Raw genomic sequence first — 19,592 nt, 5'->3', positions numbered from 1 at the left:
CTGCTGCTACAATGAATGCTGCTTACAGGATGATCAAGGAAGACACTACATTTGACCTATGTACCTGTCTACAGAAGCAATTGTTGTTGAATCTGAATTCCATCAAATAGGACAATTCTCTAAGGTTTGGGTTTGGCCAACTTCTGGATGGTTTATTCTTCTACTTTCAAGGTTATTTCCCTGGAGTAGGTGATGTTCAATGGTCTGTTGACCTACCAGTTTCCAGACAAAATAAGGAAAGTCTACAAGCAGTAGGAACAAGATATCCTGATGTTCTAAATAAGTATTTTGATGAATTCAAACAAAAGATGAACCAGAGAATAAGGATATCTAGTGATATTGTGAAGATGTATGAAGATGACATTTGCTTCACAATAAGGATAGACGACTGCATAATGGAAGAAGTGGAACTGACAAAGGAAGTAGTTTTCCCTATGGGGTATGAAGTGGTGAATGACTTATTGATCGGGTATGCCTCTACCCTACTTGCCTCACCACTCGATGCAAAGAAAAAGAGAACCAGTACCTACTTGGAGAGGGTCACACCGATTGAAGAACCAAAATAGAAAAAAGGCAAAGCAGTGCCATTGGTATCTGCACCGGTTACCTCTGCCAGTCCGAAAGTGACCAAGTGGTCACGAGCTAAGAAGAAACTTTAGATCATTCTAGCAAAAGTCTTTGAGAGGAAGCGAAAATCCATGAATCACTCACCAGAGGAAGAAGACACTAAACCAGAGATTCAAACAAAGAAGACAAGGCAATCAAGCAAAAAGACAAAGTCTACCGATAATGTACTTGCAACTTCTGCACCGGTAAATATTGATATTTCTTCTTATAAACCAATGACACATTGTCAGAGGACAATCAAGAATATTAGGAGAAAATTGCTTGATGATTTAAAAGAACATTTTGATGACTTTAATGATAATGAGAAAGAAGAGGTAGAACAAGAAATCAATAAATACTTATGTATTAATGATCGGTCGCCATCTGAGATTAGATCGGTTACACTATATTCTTTGTATAATTCTTTAGATAATAAATGGCACATTGCCATTGAAAGAGAATAGGAGATCGGGGAGAAAATTTTTGCACAATACTTTCCTGATGCTTCAAATTTTGAATTATTTAAAATAATGGATAAGAACAAAGGCATCTTCTTCATGAGAAGGAGAAGACCAAGGCTACTAGAAGTTAAAGCTTCTAAAGTGGAAAAGGACACACATATACATGTTAAAGTTGCTCTCAAAATACACTGTGTAGCTGAAGCCACTAAGAAGACTGAACAAGAACCTGACCTATCATCAAGCAAACCAGATGAGGTATTTGATAGTCAAGGAGAAAGAGTGATAGAAAAAATTGATCCTATTGATGTTGATGCATTAGATAATGAGGATGCCACTCCTGACAAAGAGAAAGAGAAACAGGACAAAGAAAAAGCTGTGAAAGAGAAATAGGACAAGGAAAAAGCTGAAAAAGAGAAACATGACAAAGAGAAAGCAGAGAAAGAGCAAGAGGAAAAAGCAAGGCAAGAAGAAATCAAGAGGAAAGAGTCAGAGAAAAAGAAAGAGGAAGACAAGAGAAAAGAGGAAGAGAAAAAGAAAGAGGAAGATAAGAGAAAAGAGGTAGAGAAGAAGAAAGAGGAAGAAAAGAAGAAAGAGGAAGAGAAGAAGAGAGAAGAAGATAAGAGAAAAGAAGAAGAGAAAAGGAAGGAAGAAGAAAGGGAGAAGGAGGAAGAGAATAAAAAGTAGGAAGAGAACAAGAAGAAGGAAGAAATGGAGAAGAAATAAGAAGAGGAGCAAAAGAAGAAAGAAGAGGATAAGAAAAGAGCAGAAGAGGAGAAGGAAGTAGAGAAGAACAAACAAGCGAAGATCAAAACAAAAGAAGGAGGGAAAACTCCTAAGGCAACCGGTGATCAAACCAAACATGTTGATACCACCAGTTCTATTGAACTAACTCTTGCAAGTCTAACTTAATCAGCAGATGAGTTTGAGTTACTACAAAGCATCAAACTTGCACAGGAGAGACTGGAAGAGTTGCGGAGGAAGAAAGAACAGGATGTCATACAAATTGCAGTTGACACCCTTACCAATCTGATTCCTGGTAATAACCTCCCCAGTACCAACTCCTCTCTATCCAAGCTCAAACTTCTTTGTACCGTAGTGGAGGACCAGGTACAATGCTTGGAAGATGTTGCTAAAGCAACTGCAAAGAAGAACCATGAAAAGGCACTCAATGTTGCCTTAGTCAAGAAAATGAATGAACTGAGGACACAACTACTGAAGTAGCAGATTGATATCAGTGTTGCTATGGGTGAAGGTAAATTACTGTTGAGTAAAATCTGCCAACCCCATCTATTTTGTGATGATGTGATTAAACAGAAAGATAAACTCCAATCATAGTTACAGGCATATATCAGCAATTTCAAGATGCCATATGATTCATTCACTACCTATGGACAAACCGTTCATCATTATTAGCATTAGACTACCAAGATGGACTCAAAGATTACAAACCGGACTAAAGATTTCCAGGAGCTTCAACTGCTCCTATTGCCAAGACTGCAAATTCTTCAGAAATGTTTTCTCAACCTGGAAGCTATCACGGTAACTCAAGAGATGAGTACCATTGATGCAATGGAAGAACTGGCATTCCAGATGAAGATTGAAAGTGAGGTTGCTACCTCATTACTTGAGTCATGGACATTGGCCATGAAAACTTTTATGCAGGACTTTAAATATATTTTTGAGAAATTTCATTCCTTATTGTCATGAACATCTCCTCTATTTTATTATATAAGAAAAAATGGGTTACTTTGTATTACTTTGTCATTGTTGGCAAAGGGGGAGTAGTGTACATTAAAATTTTGGTGAATGTTACCATTTTGGGGAGTAGTGTATATGCTTAGGGGGAGTAATTTTGATTATGGCATTTTTTTTGGAAAACACTTAGATGTCAAAATTTTCCTAAGTGTTGCCATCAATTCCAAAGGGGGAGATTGTTGGCATTTTGATGATGTTTTGATTGTCATTGATGGACACACACTTTCTTGATGTATGAATTATGCTCAACCAGTAATTGTTCCAACCGGTATTGTGTATGATTGAATGTATAGTCTTTAGACTATCGGTGTTTTGCAAAAAATGGTTTATCGGTCACAGATTGTATGAAGACCGCAAGCAGTATGAAGACCCCAAGTGATACATGGATCCCAAGTGGTTCGAGAAGCTCAAGCAGTACGAAGGAACCAAGAGGTAGTTAACTTTTGATCGGAACACTACGATCTACCAGTCTTGATTTTTGACAACCGGTAATTGGTATACTGTATTAACCGGTATTACTTTGTGATGAGTTACCAACTGGTATTACTGTAATGTGTGATGATTTATCATCCACTGACACTTTGGTGGTGTGTTTGTGTTGTGTTACCAAATGTGTCTAGATACACTAAACCTAGGAACTTGTAGTCTAATCCTATTGGACCGACATGAAATCAGTTTCCTTTATAAGGACATCATGTCTAGGGTTTGCATGTGAGATGTGTGATGTATGAGACATAGAAGAGAAAAGGTCATGTGCGATCATTGAAGAGAAGATTAGGTCTGTGTGAAGAGATAGAGTGTGGAGATATTGAAGACTGAAGTAATGCTGAAATGCATTAGCAATGAGTTGTCAAGGATCTAACTAAGCATACTGTGCTATTATCTAGATCATTCACTTGTTGATTACTAATATCTTCAACAAGTCTGAAACCCTTAACCGAGTAGGCCCAGCAAAGCCTTTGTAAATCCTCTAACAAGGTGGTTCACAACTATGGATCTAAAATCCTTTAACAAGGTAGTCTTTAATAGGACTTATCTCCTAACAAAGATCTAGATTCCTAACAGGATCTATTCTGGTGAAGAACATTGTATGACCTTAACTGGTCTGACCTTAACGTGTCTGGTTTCTATTCTACAAATAGTTACTTGTGAGTTTTTGCTCACCGTAGTTTTTCCCATTTGGGTTTCCACGTCAAATATCTTGTGTTATGGTGATTGTGCTCTTATGGTTGAATTCTTTGTTTTCTATTTGGTTTGCATTTATCTTAACCAGTTTATTAGTGAATCTATTGTACCAGTTATCTGATAAACTATTTAAAAGTTTGTTTACAGTATTTTTTGGCATACTAATTCATCCCCCCCTTTGGAAGAAGTTGGGAACTAACCTAGCTTTCTCATCAGCCTACCATCCTCAAATGGATGGACAAAATGAAGTTGTCAATAGATCACTGGGAAACCTATTAAGGAGTTTGACAAGGCAACATGGAGCAAAATGGGACAATATACTATCATAGGCATAGTTCTCATATAATGACACCATAAATAGAAGTATAGGGAAGTCTCCTTTCCAAATCATGTATGGCATCCACCCAAGGGGTGTATTGGAGTTAAGGGATTTTCCCAAAGAAGAGCCCATTAGTGCAAATGGTGAAGCTTTTGCATCAGCCATCAAGGAGGTACATGACCAAGTGAAGTCTCATCTCCAACAATCTGCAGAGAAGTACATGGCCTATGCTGATAAGAAAAAGAGGGATGTGCAGTTTAGTGTTGGGGACTTGGTATGGGTACATTTGAAGAAGGAGAGAGTCCCAAAGGGTAAGAACACCAAGATCATGTAGAGGAAGATTAAAACATGTTAGATTTTGAAGAAATGTGGACAAAATGCCTATGAAATCCAACTTCCTCCTGATCTTGGATTATCACCCATTTTTAATGTGTGTGATCTTAGAATATTCAAAGGTAGTGACAATGAAGTGGAGGAACCAATACAGGTTTCAACAAATAATGACATTCCAAGGCATGAATCACCTAAGTTTAGCAAAGTGTTAAACACTAGAGTTACAAAGAAGACATGGAACAAGGAGTACATTGAGTACTTGGTGGCTTGGCAGGACAAACTAGACTCGGAGGTAGTTTGGATGAAAGATAAACAAATTTCCAACCATGGTGTAGACTTGCAAACTCTGATCTCAATTGGGCTTGAGATCACTTCTTCTAGGGAATATGGTGCAAGTGCACCTCATCAACAAGAAATTCATGGCTCTGAGGATGAATATTAGGACCCTAATAGTTGTCTTAGTGTGTCTTGTGTTTATGCAAGTTTGTTTCATATATACAACAAACCCCACCATGTGAAACCATGTCACCAATTAGGCAATTTGATAAGCCAATTGGGACAATGTGGTCAATAAGGGGTAGTAGAAGGTTTATTTTTATGTTTGATAGGTTTTTGACATGTTTTAGGTGTGTTTGGTTGATCCAAGTGTGTGGATCCCCACCTTAGATAGTTTGACAACATTTTGTGCAAAATTGCAACTTTTGAGTACAAAAGTGCAACTTTTCAAAATGCGGTTGGGGAAAGCCTTTCAATGGCTCCAACCTCCTCCAGATTCAGTTGGAAACCATTGGATATTTGTATAAACCTTGTGGACATTATTCCCAAGGTTTTTGATGTTGTGGTTTGTAGTGGTGAAGTAATAAAACACTGAAATACTGAAGTTTTCCCAGAAATTATGAATTTGTAGTGATTGTACATGCTTGTACGGATTGAATTGAGTCACACAATTCATGGACTAGATGGAGGAATGAAATAGATTTGATTTGGTGGTGGTCTAAGACTTTGATTGTGTCTGTGTAGTGAGAACCCTCCATTTTTCTGACTGATACCTGGAAAGTAAGGGTTTGGCTAGGGTTTTACTTGAAAGTGGCCATATCTTGCATCTCCTTCCTCTAGAAGTTAATTCCTTTGGTGGAGTGCAAGATTGGTCAATTTCAATTAATTTTTTCATGGGTTTTTCAGAGAAGACTTGGTTGTGAGGAGAAAGAAGCAAAACTAGGTAGGCATCTCTATGTGACTACCTTAGGCAAATTTAGTTTAGTCATTAGAAAACATTTTAGCGGTGGATTCTAGGCCTGAACCCTAGAATTAGAGGTTACTCACCAGCCCCCACATTCCCTTGGAGTTGATTTTCTTGATTGGATTCAAGAACTGGTAGTTGCTTTGTAAAATAGGCCTAATTGTCCTCATTAGGTCTCTTGGCCTCTAAAGGGTTCAAATCCTGAAATTGTAGATCTGAGCAAACCATTTTGGGGATGAGTGTAACTCCCAAAAGGGTACTTGAAATGGTAATTTTTTCATATGAGGGTGTGGAGCATTTTGGAGTTAAGATCAATTTTATCGCCAAATAGGGCTACTAGCCTAGGGGGTAGGTTTCTAAAGGAGGTATAAGGAATTGGGGTCTAAACCCAAAACCAATGCTTGGACCAATCTCTAATGGCCATAAATGAACCAATTCCAAAGCCCTCAGGATTAGGATGTCATGGGATGGTTTATGGTAGGTATTGAGGCATTTACTCATCTTGAGTAGGCCCAAGCCTAGTGAATTTGTGAGTAGTTTCACCCAAGGTGTGGAGTCCTTCTTTGCAGGACCCTTGTGATTATTTGAGGGGTTAGAAGTCTAATCTTGTTTGGGCTTATCCCTAGGTGTGTGGGTAGGGCTCTGCATCAGTTAGTCAAGGGGGAAACTCAATCAATCACAATTTCTTTATTTCTCTTATGAGTCTTCCATGTTTTTTACAACCTTCTCCATTACCTACTTACCATAGTGTCCCACCTCCTTACTCTCAATCTCTTCCTTCATTAAACAATGTTACTCTTCCCTCTCAATCCATCATGTCTAATTCCAATGGTTCTACCGAAGCTACAATCAATAGTCTAGCCCAAACAATGTCTTCCTTACAACAACAAATAGCTTCTATGAATCAATCTAAGTATAACATGCCCACATTTGATGTAGGAAGCCCATAATCCAATGACATTGTTAGAGTTGTCCCACCTAAACAAGTAGAAGTACCTCAATTAGATCTTTATAATGGAAAAGGTGATCCATTAACTCATGTTAAAACGTTCCAAACTTTGTGTAGCGACTTTGCTCATGATCAAAGATTATTAGAGAAATTGTTTACTAGAACATTAAGGGATAGAGCTTTGCAATGGTATTGATCTTTGCCTCCTTATTCTATTACTTCTTTTCAATAACTGGCTAATTATTTTATTCAACAATTTCACAATAACATTGGTCCTAAAGTTACTTTGACTGATTTGATGCATTGTAAACAAGGTGTTAAAGAAAAAGTAACTGATTTTATTGCTAGATATAAGCATTTGTATTCTCAGATTTCTTTTCCTGTGCCTGATGAAGATATTAGAAAGATTTTTATTGCCAATTTACAAAAAGATATTAGGGTAAAAGCACAATGTTGTGTCACACTTTTGTAAAGGCACCGACCAACAAAACTAAAATTGTTTAACTTCGACAACATAAAAGTGTTAAATTGGATTTTGAAATTATGTAAACTGATCAAATGTAGAAATATTAATGAAATTTATGTCTGTTATTTTTTAATTTTTTTAGGAAAAAAATTGATATTTTGTTTTATAAATTCAAAGACAGATTTTTCAATGCTGAAAATCAGGGGTTCTAGTTGGCGTCACCAAAAAAAATGAAAATGGACCTTTTTTTCAAATTTGTTTTTTCAAAATAGAGAACATATATATAGATATATATATATATATATATATATATATATATATATATATATATATATATATATATATATATATATATATATATATATATGCAGTGTTAAAAAAAAATAAAAATTTTGATGTATACTTTTCTTGTTATAATATTTTGAAGTCCAACATAGCTAAATTTGATAGTTTTCTTTCGGTGTCACCTTTTGGCTACAAAATTTATCAATAACCCAAAAAAATACCCTTTTCAAGAAGATTCTCTCATCAAGTAAAAAATAATTTTTTAATTTTTTTTAATTTCATTTAATATTTATTTTTTAATTTCTAATCAACCTCTTTTTTAACATTAAAAAGATATTCGCAATGTTTAATTAATAAAAAATATTTAAAATTATCAAAATAGGAAAAAAATTATATGCTTGGATTCATGTCTTTGAGCTCTGCAAAAGGGTATTTTTTCGTTTTTTGTAAAAAAAATTCTATGTGATGAAATATTGGCCAGAAGTTCAATTTGGTGAAAATGTAGAGCAAATGGGCATTTTGTTGCCACGTGGCAGGGCACATCGACTAGTCTGGCCGGACTCCTGCCCGCTAAACTTGGTACCCCATCCGACCAAGGGACAAAAGTAGATTTTTTTGTTTTATTTGCAAAGTCAACTAGCTAGATTATCAGGGTCAAATTGTCGACCATTTGGACGTATTGTTGATGACTTTTACAAGGTATTTTTTATTCAATTTAATATTTTTGATGTTAATTTTAATTTATTAATATTTTATTATTTAAATTACGTGTATAATTTAAGTTTTTACCCATTTTTCATTCAAATACTATTATAAAGTTTGTTTACATGTCTATTTGTTTTTCATTTCTATTTTAATTAGGCTCACATCTTTATTCCATTTTGGGGTTAATTAACTTGTTTGAGGTGTTTTATGCCTTTGACATGCTTTGTGTTTAGATAAAACCCTAAATGTGATAACAAAAATATCTGAACTCCCCTCGTCTTCCATTGGGCATTGGGTGTAAGAGAAATTGTTATCTTCTTTTTAGGTAGAAGAGCCTGCCCTCCCAAGAAGCCCATAAGGCTAGTGAGAGGGGAACGTCCCAAGTGGTACTTTCTTCTGCCCACTATATACATTAATATGTTAGGCAAAATTTGCGACGCCTTGGTGACGTGTATGTACACTGACGGTACTCCCTAGTATCTGCACTATGTGTATGCACTTGTGTGGAGAATGAGGAGTGGGCTCTTGAATGAGCTGTAGCTGCATGGGTAGACACAAAGTTCCGCAGAAGTTCCTCCACTAAACACCTTAGAGTAGTGGCCCACCCTTTTTTTGTCTGAACATCGTGATAGCTTTAGTGCGAGGGGATAGATGGTTTTCCCCCCAAGACACTCACCATAAGGCTCTTGTGGGATGAGATAGAAATCCTTGACTTAGCATAAGCTACTTGTAGCTTTTTTGGGGAGAGGGTGATAGGGTCATCCTTCGAATCCCAGAGGCCCCTAGCTATTCGCTCACGAAAAAGGCAAAATTAGTGAATACACCCCTCAAGGTGTCCCTACACTTGAGCTAATGGAGATTCCAAGTTGTGGGCTCAATTTACCAACATGAGAACATTGACCTTTGGATAAAAAAGTGTTTGATGTGTTTTTTATTATGTTTAGACCCGTGGAAATTGGGCTGAATTTGGCCTACATATGAACATACACATTGGTCACGTTAATTTTTATAGCATCACTAGTTGTAACGATAATTGTGTCTTCTTGTTTGTGATGTTTGATCTAAATGGCTACAAAAAAATTATGTATATATTTCTATATATGTATGTGTTTATGTGTGTGAATACCTGCTTGTGTGTATGAGTATGTGTACATGTGTATGTGTATGTGTGTATGTGTATACATATATGTTTGTATACATGTACATGCATGCATGTGTGTGTCTGTATATGTGTGTATGTACGAGTATGTGTAGATATATATGTGTGTGTATGTGTGAGTATATATGTGCATGAGTATATGTGTAAGTGTGTCTATGTATGTGTGTATGTGTATGTGCATGTACATATGTGTGTGAATGTGTGAGTATGTATGTATGTATGTGTATGTGTGTGAGTATGTGTGTATGTGTATGTATGTCTACATGTGTGAGTATGTGTGTATGTACATGTGTGTGCATTTGTGTATGTGTGTGTATGTATGTGTATGCATGTGAGTATGTGTATATATATGTATGTTTATGTGTGAGTATGTATGTGTACATGTGTATATGTGTATGTGTGTATGAGTGTATGTGTGTGTATGCATGTGTATGTGAGTGTATGTGTATGTGTATGTGTATGTGTATGTGTATGTGTATGTGTGTATGTGTATGTGTGTATGAGTGTATGTGTGTGTGTGTTTATCCATGAATGTGTGCATGTATGGGTGTGTATGTGTGTGTATGTATGTGTGTGTGTATGTGTGTGTGCATATTTGTATGTATGTGTGTATGTGTGTGTGCATATGTGTATGTATGTGTGTATGTGTGTATGTGTGCATGTGTGTATGTGTGAGTATATATGTGCACAAGTATATATGTGTATGTGTGTGTGTATGTGCATGTACATGTGTGTGTGACTGTGTCAGTATGTGTGTATGTGTGTATGTATGTATGTATGTGTATGTGATGCAGAGCATCTATCACAAACCATAAAACCTTCATTCAAGGGTAGACTTTAAACTCGAATCAAGAGGTATATAAAAAGATAACCACTTCTCTAAACTTCAAACCAATTTCAAAGGTTATATTACATCCCTATAGACCTTCATTCAATATTTCAGATCATAACATTCACCATAACATGAGAGAACAAATTCTTATTTGCCATGGAATACCCTAGTTAAGGGTTTCAACCCTTAAAAATAGTTTTCACCAAAAATATCACAAATTATTCAATTCTTAACCAAATTAAGTAATACAAAAAGCACTAGAAATAAGGTTCAGAGACCTTTCCAAAACATATATCCTTTCTTCATTATTATTCTTTGTGCAACCACACCAAATGATGCAACTGGACTGTTGTTGCCTTCACCAATGTGCCTTTCACCATGAATTGTAGCAAATAGTCATCAATAAATTTTTACATATTGATCATAAAGAAAATCGCTTCATTCATAATTGAGATTACTAAGGTACACAAGTTCTCTCCAAGTTTCAGCCAGATCTAATGGTTGAATCAAAAGTTATGAGAATTTTCCCAAAAATGGGTAACCCTTGGCAGGGTTTTGACAATTATTGTAAAAACAAACATATCTTGTCAAATACTCCACAAAAATGCATAAGAAAGGATTCATCTGAAAGATATTTCATTAATCTATAATTCAATAACATCTAAATATAAAAATTACAGAAATGTGTTCCTCCATGGATCTATGATAGCCATAGATTCCTTAAAACCTTATAACAATTTGAGGGTTTGATGGATAATCTTTGTCAAATCCCCTCCAAGCTGATCTACCCCCTTGATTTCAACCAAAAATGGTTTTATAAACCATTTAAAACTCCTTCCTAACTACTCTAACCACCTCATGACCAATGGATTGCATTTCTACATTTTTGTTACACTTTTTGGCAATGTTGCAACTTTGCAATTTTTACAATTTTTGCATTTTTGAAATAAATGAGTCTAACCCTTACATGGACACTTTTAACACTTAAAGATGGACCAAATATGATATATTTGAACAAAATGGCTCATTTATCCTTACATATTATGATTAAATGGACTCAAATAACCTTAATACATTATGAATGACTCAAATACAATAAAATTGCTCATATTATGACTTTTGACCTCCTGCTATGCTTGTGTGCTTAGGTGCCTCTGCACCATACTATGATATCTTTGGAAAAAATGGCTCATTTAGCCTTAAATATTATGATTCAATGGACTCAAATAACCTTAATACATTATGAATGACTCAAATACAATAAAATTGCTCATATTATGACTTTTGACTTCTTGCTATGCTTGTGTGCTTAGGTGCCTCTGCACCAGTATGTGTGTGAGTATGTGTGTACGTATGTGTGTGTATGTATGTGTGTATGTATGTATGTGTCTGTATGTGTGTGAGTGTGTGTGTATGTGTGAGTATGTATGTGTATGTGTGTATGTCTGTACAATGTGTATGTGAGTGTATGAGTGTATGTATATGTATGAGTATGCATGTATGAGTGTATGTGTGTGTATATATGTGTGAATGTGTTCATGTATGTGTGTATGTGTGTGTATGTGTGTGTGTGAATGTGTGAATGTTTGCATGTATGGGTGTGTATGTGTGTATGTTTGTATGTGTGTGTATGTATGTGTGTGTGTGTGTGTGTGAATGCGTGTGTGTGTGTATGTATGGATGCGTGCATGTGTCTATGTGTGTATGTATGTGTGTGTGCATGTGTATCTATGTATGTATGTGTGTATGTATGTATGTGTATGTGAGTGTATGAGTGTATGTGTATGTATGAGTATGTGTGTGTATGTATGTGTGAATGTGTGCATGTATGTGTGTGTATGTACATGTGTGTGTATGTATGTATGTGTGAATGTGTGAATGTGTGCATGTATGGGTGTGTATGTATGTATGTGAGTATGTGTTTGTATGTACGTATGTGTGTATGTACTGTTGGCATATGCACACTCCAATGAGACATTGTATGTGATTGAAGGTTTTGTCATTGATGGTAACCTTGCAATCCTATGGCACCGGTAAAGGCATTATACCGGCATTAGCAGATCACACTCTACACCGGCACTCAGGACACCGGCACTGGCACAAAGAAAAGAAGTATATCAGCACAGAGGTCGATAGGATTTTGATATATTATATTTTATTTATTATTGTAAAAAATTTGTAAGCCGACTTGGCAAATTCTAAAATGACTCTTATATATAAAAGAGATCATTGTAGACATTTAAAAAAAAGATGTAAGTGATAAGGAAAAATATTAGGTAGACCTATTATGCGAAATATAGGCTAAGGGTTTATGTAAGAAGTAGAGCAACAATCAATACTAAATCAGGCATTATAGATGCTATTGTAAAGCAGTACAATATATTGGATTTGTATAATCCTCATTGTAAGTCAGTGAGACTTCCCATTGAGTAGTGAGCTCTGGGTAGTTGGCCTTCCTGCATGTGCAGACCCCCATTGTAAGTAATATTCTCTTATTGGGCAGTGAGTGAATATTGTGGGTCACAAATCCCACTGAGGTTTTTCCCACACCGAGTTTCCTCATTAAAACCTTGTGTTATGGTGTGCTTTTCATGTGGATGTTCTTAATTCTGTTTATTGCATTATTTCTTGCATACCGGTACACTGTTATAATATGTTCTGCATATTTTAAATCAAGAAATTTTGTTCATCGGTTAGATACTGATTCACCCCCCCCTCTCAGTATCTGTGGGATTCCTAACAATTGGTATCAGAGCCTGGTCCTCTATTTTAGAAGCCTAACAGCTTGAGGAAGATCTTGACACCGGTAAAGATGGGAAATCTGATGAAGCAACTTGAAGGAGCTCTTTTAGACTATGATGTAGAGAAATTAAAAAATCTCAAACTAGAAGATGATTTAAGGGCAGCTCAGGCTATCATTCAGGCAATTCAAGAGAATTTTACTATTGCAAGAAATAAGAGAAGAAAACTTTGTGAAAAATTGCAAAATGAGAATGATGAAAAGGAATCACTTAATGATATGATAAGCAAGCTGAAACAAGAGAACATGACAACAAAGAATGAGATGCAGGATATGACTATGAGATTTTGCAAAGAGATTGAGGATAGGAAGAAGAATGAAGAAGAATTGACCAGAAGACTAAGTGATGCAGCAAATGAGAACACAAGACTTAGCTATGAAAATGACATGTTGAAGACAAATCTGATGCATACTTAGAATGACTCAAATGAACTGATGAGACAAAAAGAAGTTTTAGAAAGAGAACTAGAAACTGCAAATCAACATAAAGAAAAATTCAAGAAAAGGTCAAAGGAACTTGGCACCTTGCTGAAGAATCAAAAACCTAAAGGTGACATTTCTGGAATTGGCTTTGAAGTTGGTGAAAGCTCCGGTACTACAAATACTCAGGATCACAACAAACCGGTAAGACAACCTAATGCTTATAAATTCAATGGAACATACTTTAACTGTAATAAGTATGGTCATAGAGAAAATGAATGTAGATCTAGAAATTATCAGAATATCAACACACCCACCAGTCAATGTTCTAAATGCAACAAAGTTGGTCACAACTTTGAAAATTGAAGAATGAATGTGAGATGTTATGTTTGTGGAAGATTTGGACATTTATCTAATCAATGCAGAACACAAACCGGCATAGGTTATGGGAAAGCTATTCAGAAGAATAATGTGACTTGTTATGCATGTAACAAGATTGGGCATATTGCAAAATTTTGTAGAAGTAAAGGATCACCGGCAAACAACAAAAGTTCTAGCTTGAAGGGTAAAGAAAAAGTTGAAGAGGTTAAGCAAGAATTCTCAAAACAATGGATTAGAAAAGCTGATCTAAATATTGGGAATACTCCTCCACCGGTAGAACAAATCAATGCTTCACCGACAGGACAGAGTGATGCTTCACCGGAAGGATAGAGTAGTGCTCCACCGATAGGAAGTTCTTCATCTAATTGAAGAAAGTTTCCTTGAGGGTTTGGCAATCTAATGACACGTGATATTATTCCCTCAGTTAGAGATAAGAAGTTGGAAATTACTTTTTACCGGTAGACAATGTTAAGTGAATACTTAACTGGCATGCATTTAATATGGTAGATGGCAAAAAGACACTATAAAATTGAGGTTTTGGCTCCATTTCATTTCACCGATATTTCAAACCTACGAAGAGCATGAATATTTCAAGCTAAGGCATTTCGAGAAAGAGGCAAGAACACTCCAAGTAATCATCCATCCTAAAGGCAAAAAAAGGTATTTTATCATGGCATCCACCTCTGCAATTGAATATATATCAAACCCTACTATTCTCGAAGTGATAAAAAGACCTAGGCCCATATTTAGGCCCGTATTTCAGTTAGTTCTCGAGGTAGCAAAGAAAGATGATACCTTAGGTTCTTTTTCTCAAATTCCTAAGGGAGTTGTTTATGTTGAAGACCCCAGAATGTACATCCACTGCAAAATTGAGAAACTAGGAGATGAAGAGATTAAAACCATGTTTAAAACTACGATATGTGATAAAACCGGCAATGTAAAAGATGAACACAAGATCATTGAGACCCTAGGATTTATAGAGATCCTTAGCATTCCTGAATTACCCAAGGATGTGATTAGGATAGTCTTAAGCAGGGTACATGGTGAGTTTTTCTGGTTAGATGCAATCCACAAAATCACTAAGGAAGCTGTGAAAGCTATCATAGGGTTACCGACCACTGGTAAAAGGGTAGATAAAACCAAGAAGGTATCCAATGACCTAGTTACAAACCTAACTAGTACAACATTCGACAAAAGGTCCCTAAGAGTTAATGATGTAACAGACATTAATGTGAGATTTATCAGCATGATATTAGGGTATAAAGCTACTCATGCAAATAGACTCAATTCAGTTTCAAGTTTATGCATTAAGAGTGCTTATGATATGGTCACATATAATGCAAAGATTGATATATGTGAGTGGTTAAAGGATGAATTAATTGACAACCTTGGAAAGATTAAGAAGGACAAGAAAGGAACTTTCAGGTTTGGAAATCTGTTAGTATGTCTGATGCTACATGTAACCAAATAGGTTCTCGGCATAGGCTACAAAGAACTTGGATATGATATACCGGTAGGTAAACAGTTAACAAAACTATTCAATAACATGGGAGAAGACAAGGAAAACAATATTCATGACTTATTTCAAGCATTAAAGGCCAAAATGAAGAAAAGAATCAGGTTATCACAAAAGATTGTCGACAAATACAAAGATGAAATATGCTTTGTAATCAAGAAGGATGAAATCTGGATGGAAGCAGTCATCCCTAAGATAGTTTGGGTAACTAAGATGGGCTATGAAATAGATGATCATATAATTGAAACATATGCTAAAGCACTTCTGGAAGCCCCCAGAGAACCTAAGGAAGAAATATTTGGTAGTGCAGAAACTATTGAAAGCCAAATAAAATCAAAGAAAAGAGTGAAAAAGGTTGAGGTAGTTGTAAGGAAAGGTTCCAGACAAGCAAAAGCCATCAAAGAAGATGTATTGGAGAAAACTGGTATAACAGAGGATGAGTTAGCAGCTCCACAACCTGAAACTCACCTATCACCAGTAGGTACTTCTTCGAAGAGTGACATGCCTGTAATTTTCAAAAGAGTTGTAAGGAAAAGAGATCCCTCACCAGCAACCACACCCTCACCTAGGAGGACAAGACAAAAACAACAAGCAGTTAGATCTCTGGTAAGAAAGGCTACACCAAAGAAGAAGAAACTGACACTCAAAAAGAAGAAGAGGACAAACAAAGACTTGACCCCTCTTGATATATTGCTGAATGAAATTACAGAGGAAGGTAAATTGAAGAATATAGAGAAAATATATGACACTTTAACAGCTGATGAAAAAGAACAAGTTGAAAATGATGTTATATTGCATATGGATATGTATAAGAAATTTTTGATGGAAGTAGTAAATGAAATTCCAGATGAACTATTTAAGAGACTAGAAGCACGAAGACAAGTAGTAATAGAACTGGACAAGAAAATAAAGATTGAAAAACTACTTGCTGTTTATTCGGTAAATTCACCCAAAGAAATTGATGACCTAATTGATCAAGCCAACTGGTTAGTATTTTCTATTGCACACCGACACATTGATTTAATGGTTGGAAGAGTTAATGAGGTGACTGAGGAGATAGAAAATGGATGGGATATATTCCTAGTTGAAAAAGAAAAACAAGAAGAGTATAGGAACCCCAAACCTAGAAAAGTTTATTAGAAAGATAGAGACAAGGGTAAAGGTAAAGTTGGTGGACCACCTAGTATCAAGGTTAGAGACAACTTACTCCCACCTCCTTTGATTACTCCACTAGTAAAAACAACAGCTACAGAAGATCAACCAGCAGCTGAGAATATGGATGTAGAGGATGGTAATCCTAATCTTGAAGTCTTATATACTGTGGATGTTGATACTCAAAAGATCAACATTGTGGTAGACAAAGATATAGTTGATAAAACTGAAAAGGCTAGTGAGCCTTCGGTAGCTAAGCAAACTGAAAATACATAGGAGAAACCAACAGATAACAAAGAAAAAAAGGTAGAGACTCAGACTCAGACTGAGACAATGCAACAAATAGAAAAGCAAACAGAGTAAAAGGCTCTAGAATAGGAACAACAACAACAGAAATAGGAACAACAACAACAGGAACAAGAACATAAGGAAACAGTGCCACCGACAACTGGAGAAGTAGAAAAACCATTGCTTAAGGAAATGCAGACACAAACAGACCTACCAGAGGTCAATACAAGCTTGGTTACTTCCACTGGTGGTACTCAGAATGTTGGTTCATCATCAGGCTACAAATCAACTAATGTGATTGAGGTACTATTAGATTCAATCAAAAAGATAACAAACTGCAACTGACAAGCTTATAAGGCAATTGATGATACCATACCAATTTTGAAGGTAATTGCTCCTAACTGTAATATAGACAATAAAGATTCTTTAGGACAACTTGATACACTATGTAAATATATCACAGAAAACATTGAGAAAATAAAGGAAGAGACATTGAAGGATAAAGTAGAAATTGAAAAGCAGAAATTCTTTGATGAGCAAATAAAGAAGTGTAACAGAGATTTTGACACACTTCTACCAGAATTGTGTAATTTATTGAAAGAGTACAAAAATCTGTACAAAGACACCTTTAAGACAAACTTTTTGACTATAGATATAGACAAGAAGATGAGCAAGGTACAGGATGAGAACAATAAACTTGCAGATAATTTTGTTAACTCACCTGATACACTATCAATTTTTGAGGAGAAGATAACAAATTTTGAAGAAGATTTACTCAAATTGGAAAGAGAGAAAGAAAGAATAGTGAATAAGGTAAAGCATTTGAGATTAAAACTAAGTCCAAGATTGGACTATCTAGCATCACTATGGAAGGAAGTATCTGAGGCACTAATACAGGGATAGAAAACACTGGCAGAGCATTTGTAGCATCTCACCGGTATAGTTAAGAGAACAAAGACAACAATAAGAGATAGTAAAAAGTTTATGGAAAGTATAAACTTGATTTTCGCGGATCTATTTCAAATTGTAACTATCCAATTACAAGGTTGAAACTACAAACTCTACTGACATCTTGACAACCTTTGTCATTGATGCCAAAAGGGGAGTAGTGGGATGATAAAATTCAATATCATAGGAATCATATGCTCAGGGGGAGCACACACATTTTTGGTAACTTTTTTTTGGACTTCACATTTTTGATACACTTTTGAAATTTCTCATGAGTGTTGCCATCAATGCCAAAGGGGGAAATTGTTGGCATATGCACACTCCAATGAGACATTGTATGTGATTGAAGGTTTTGTCATTGATGTCAACCTTGCAATCCTATGGCATCAGTAAAGGTATTATATCAGCATCAGCAGATCATACTCTACACTGACACTTAGGACACCGGCACTGGCACAAAGAAAAGAAGTATACCAGCACAGAGGCCGATAGGATTTTGTTATATTATATTTTGTTTATTATTGTAAAAACTTTGTAAGACAACTTGGCAAATTGTAAAATGACTCTTATATATAAAAGAGATCATTGTAGACATTAGAAAAAAGATGTAAGCGATAAGGAAAAATATTAGGTAGACCTATTATGCGAAATATAGGCTAAGGGTTTATGTAAGAAGTAGAGCAGCAACCGGTACTGAATCAGGCATTATAGATGCTATTGTAAAGCAGTACAAGATATTGGATTTGTATAATCCTCATTGTAAGTGAGTGAGACTTCCCATTGAGCAGTGAGCTCTAGGCAGTTGGCCTTCCTGCATATGTAGGCCCCTATTGTAAGTAATATTCTCTTATTGGGCAGTGAGTGAATATTGTGGGTCACAAATCCCACCGAGGTTTTTCCCACACTGGGGTTCCTCATTAATGTTACTACCTATCAAAGTGCCATTAGTTTTATATCCAAAGTCATATTATATATTCTAGTCAGTTAGTATTACCAAATCATGCAGTCGGTACACACAGAGAAGTCGGGATGAACAGTCTATTCAGTTACTGAAGAAAGCAGTCACAGAACACAGTATTCACCGAGCTGTTTATCGAGTAAATTTTCATGGCTATCAAGTGGTAAAGTTAACTCATTGAGTTGACATTCACCGAGTGAAACATTTTACTAGATACATTGAACCTGGACATGCACATGAAAACGTGTTACAAGATCGAGGCACATCTAACCATTTTTGCATTGGAAATTGCACTATGAGATTGTGTATGATTACAAGGCCAATCTAACCTATGAGATATTTTGTTTAGTTATTCATTCGAAGAATCTTTTTGTAAGATCGAAGCAATGAATCAGATCACTACTGTAAGAGATCTTTATATACAACATGATTCTAGGGTTAGAAATATGAGATGATATGATGTGATATGAGATGCAATGATATAGCAGTGTGTATGCATGAAGGAAGATTGTTACAGAGACACGGAGAGGTCACCAAGAAGGTTATCAGTGAACAGTCAAAGAATAGAGTAAACAGAAGGGTTTACCGAGTTACAATATGGGTTACCAAGGTATTCTAGAAGCTAGGTAATCTTATTCTGAGCACATAGAATCTGCTTTAGCATTTCAGATGTAAAGTTGCAGATATTTGTAATGATTATATTGTAATATTTTGAAGTTGTAAGAGAAACCTTTAATAGGGTAAAAGACTCTAACCAAGTCTATAAATTGCAAATCCTTTAACCAGGTGCTACACTTATATAGTGTTGTAAAATCCTTTAGTAAGGTAGATCTA

The sequence above is a fragment of the Cryptomeria japonica genome, chromosome 5 (assembly GCF_030272615.1).
Source record: "Cryptomeria japonica chromosome 5, Sugi_1.0, whole genome shotgun sequence".
In the NCBI taxonomy this organism is placed as follows: Eukaryota; Viridiplantae; Streptophyta; class Pinopsida; order Cupressales; family Cupressaceae; genus Cryptomeria; species Cryptomeria japonica.
This window is presented reverse-complemented; position numbering follows the sequence as displayed.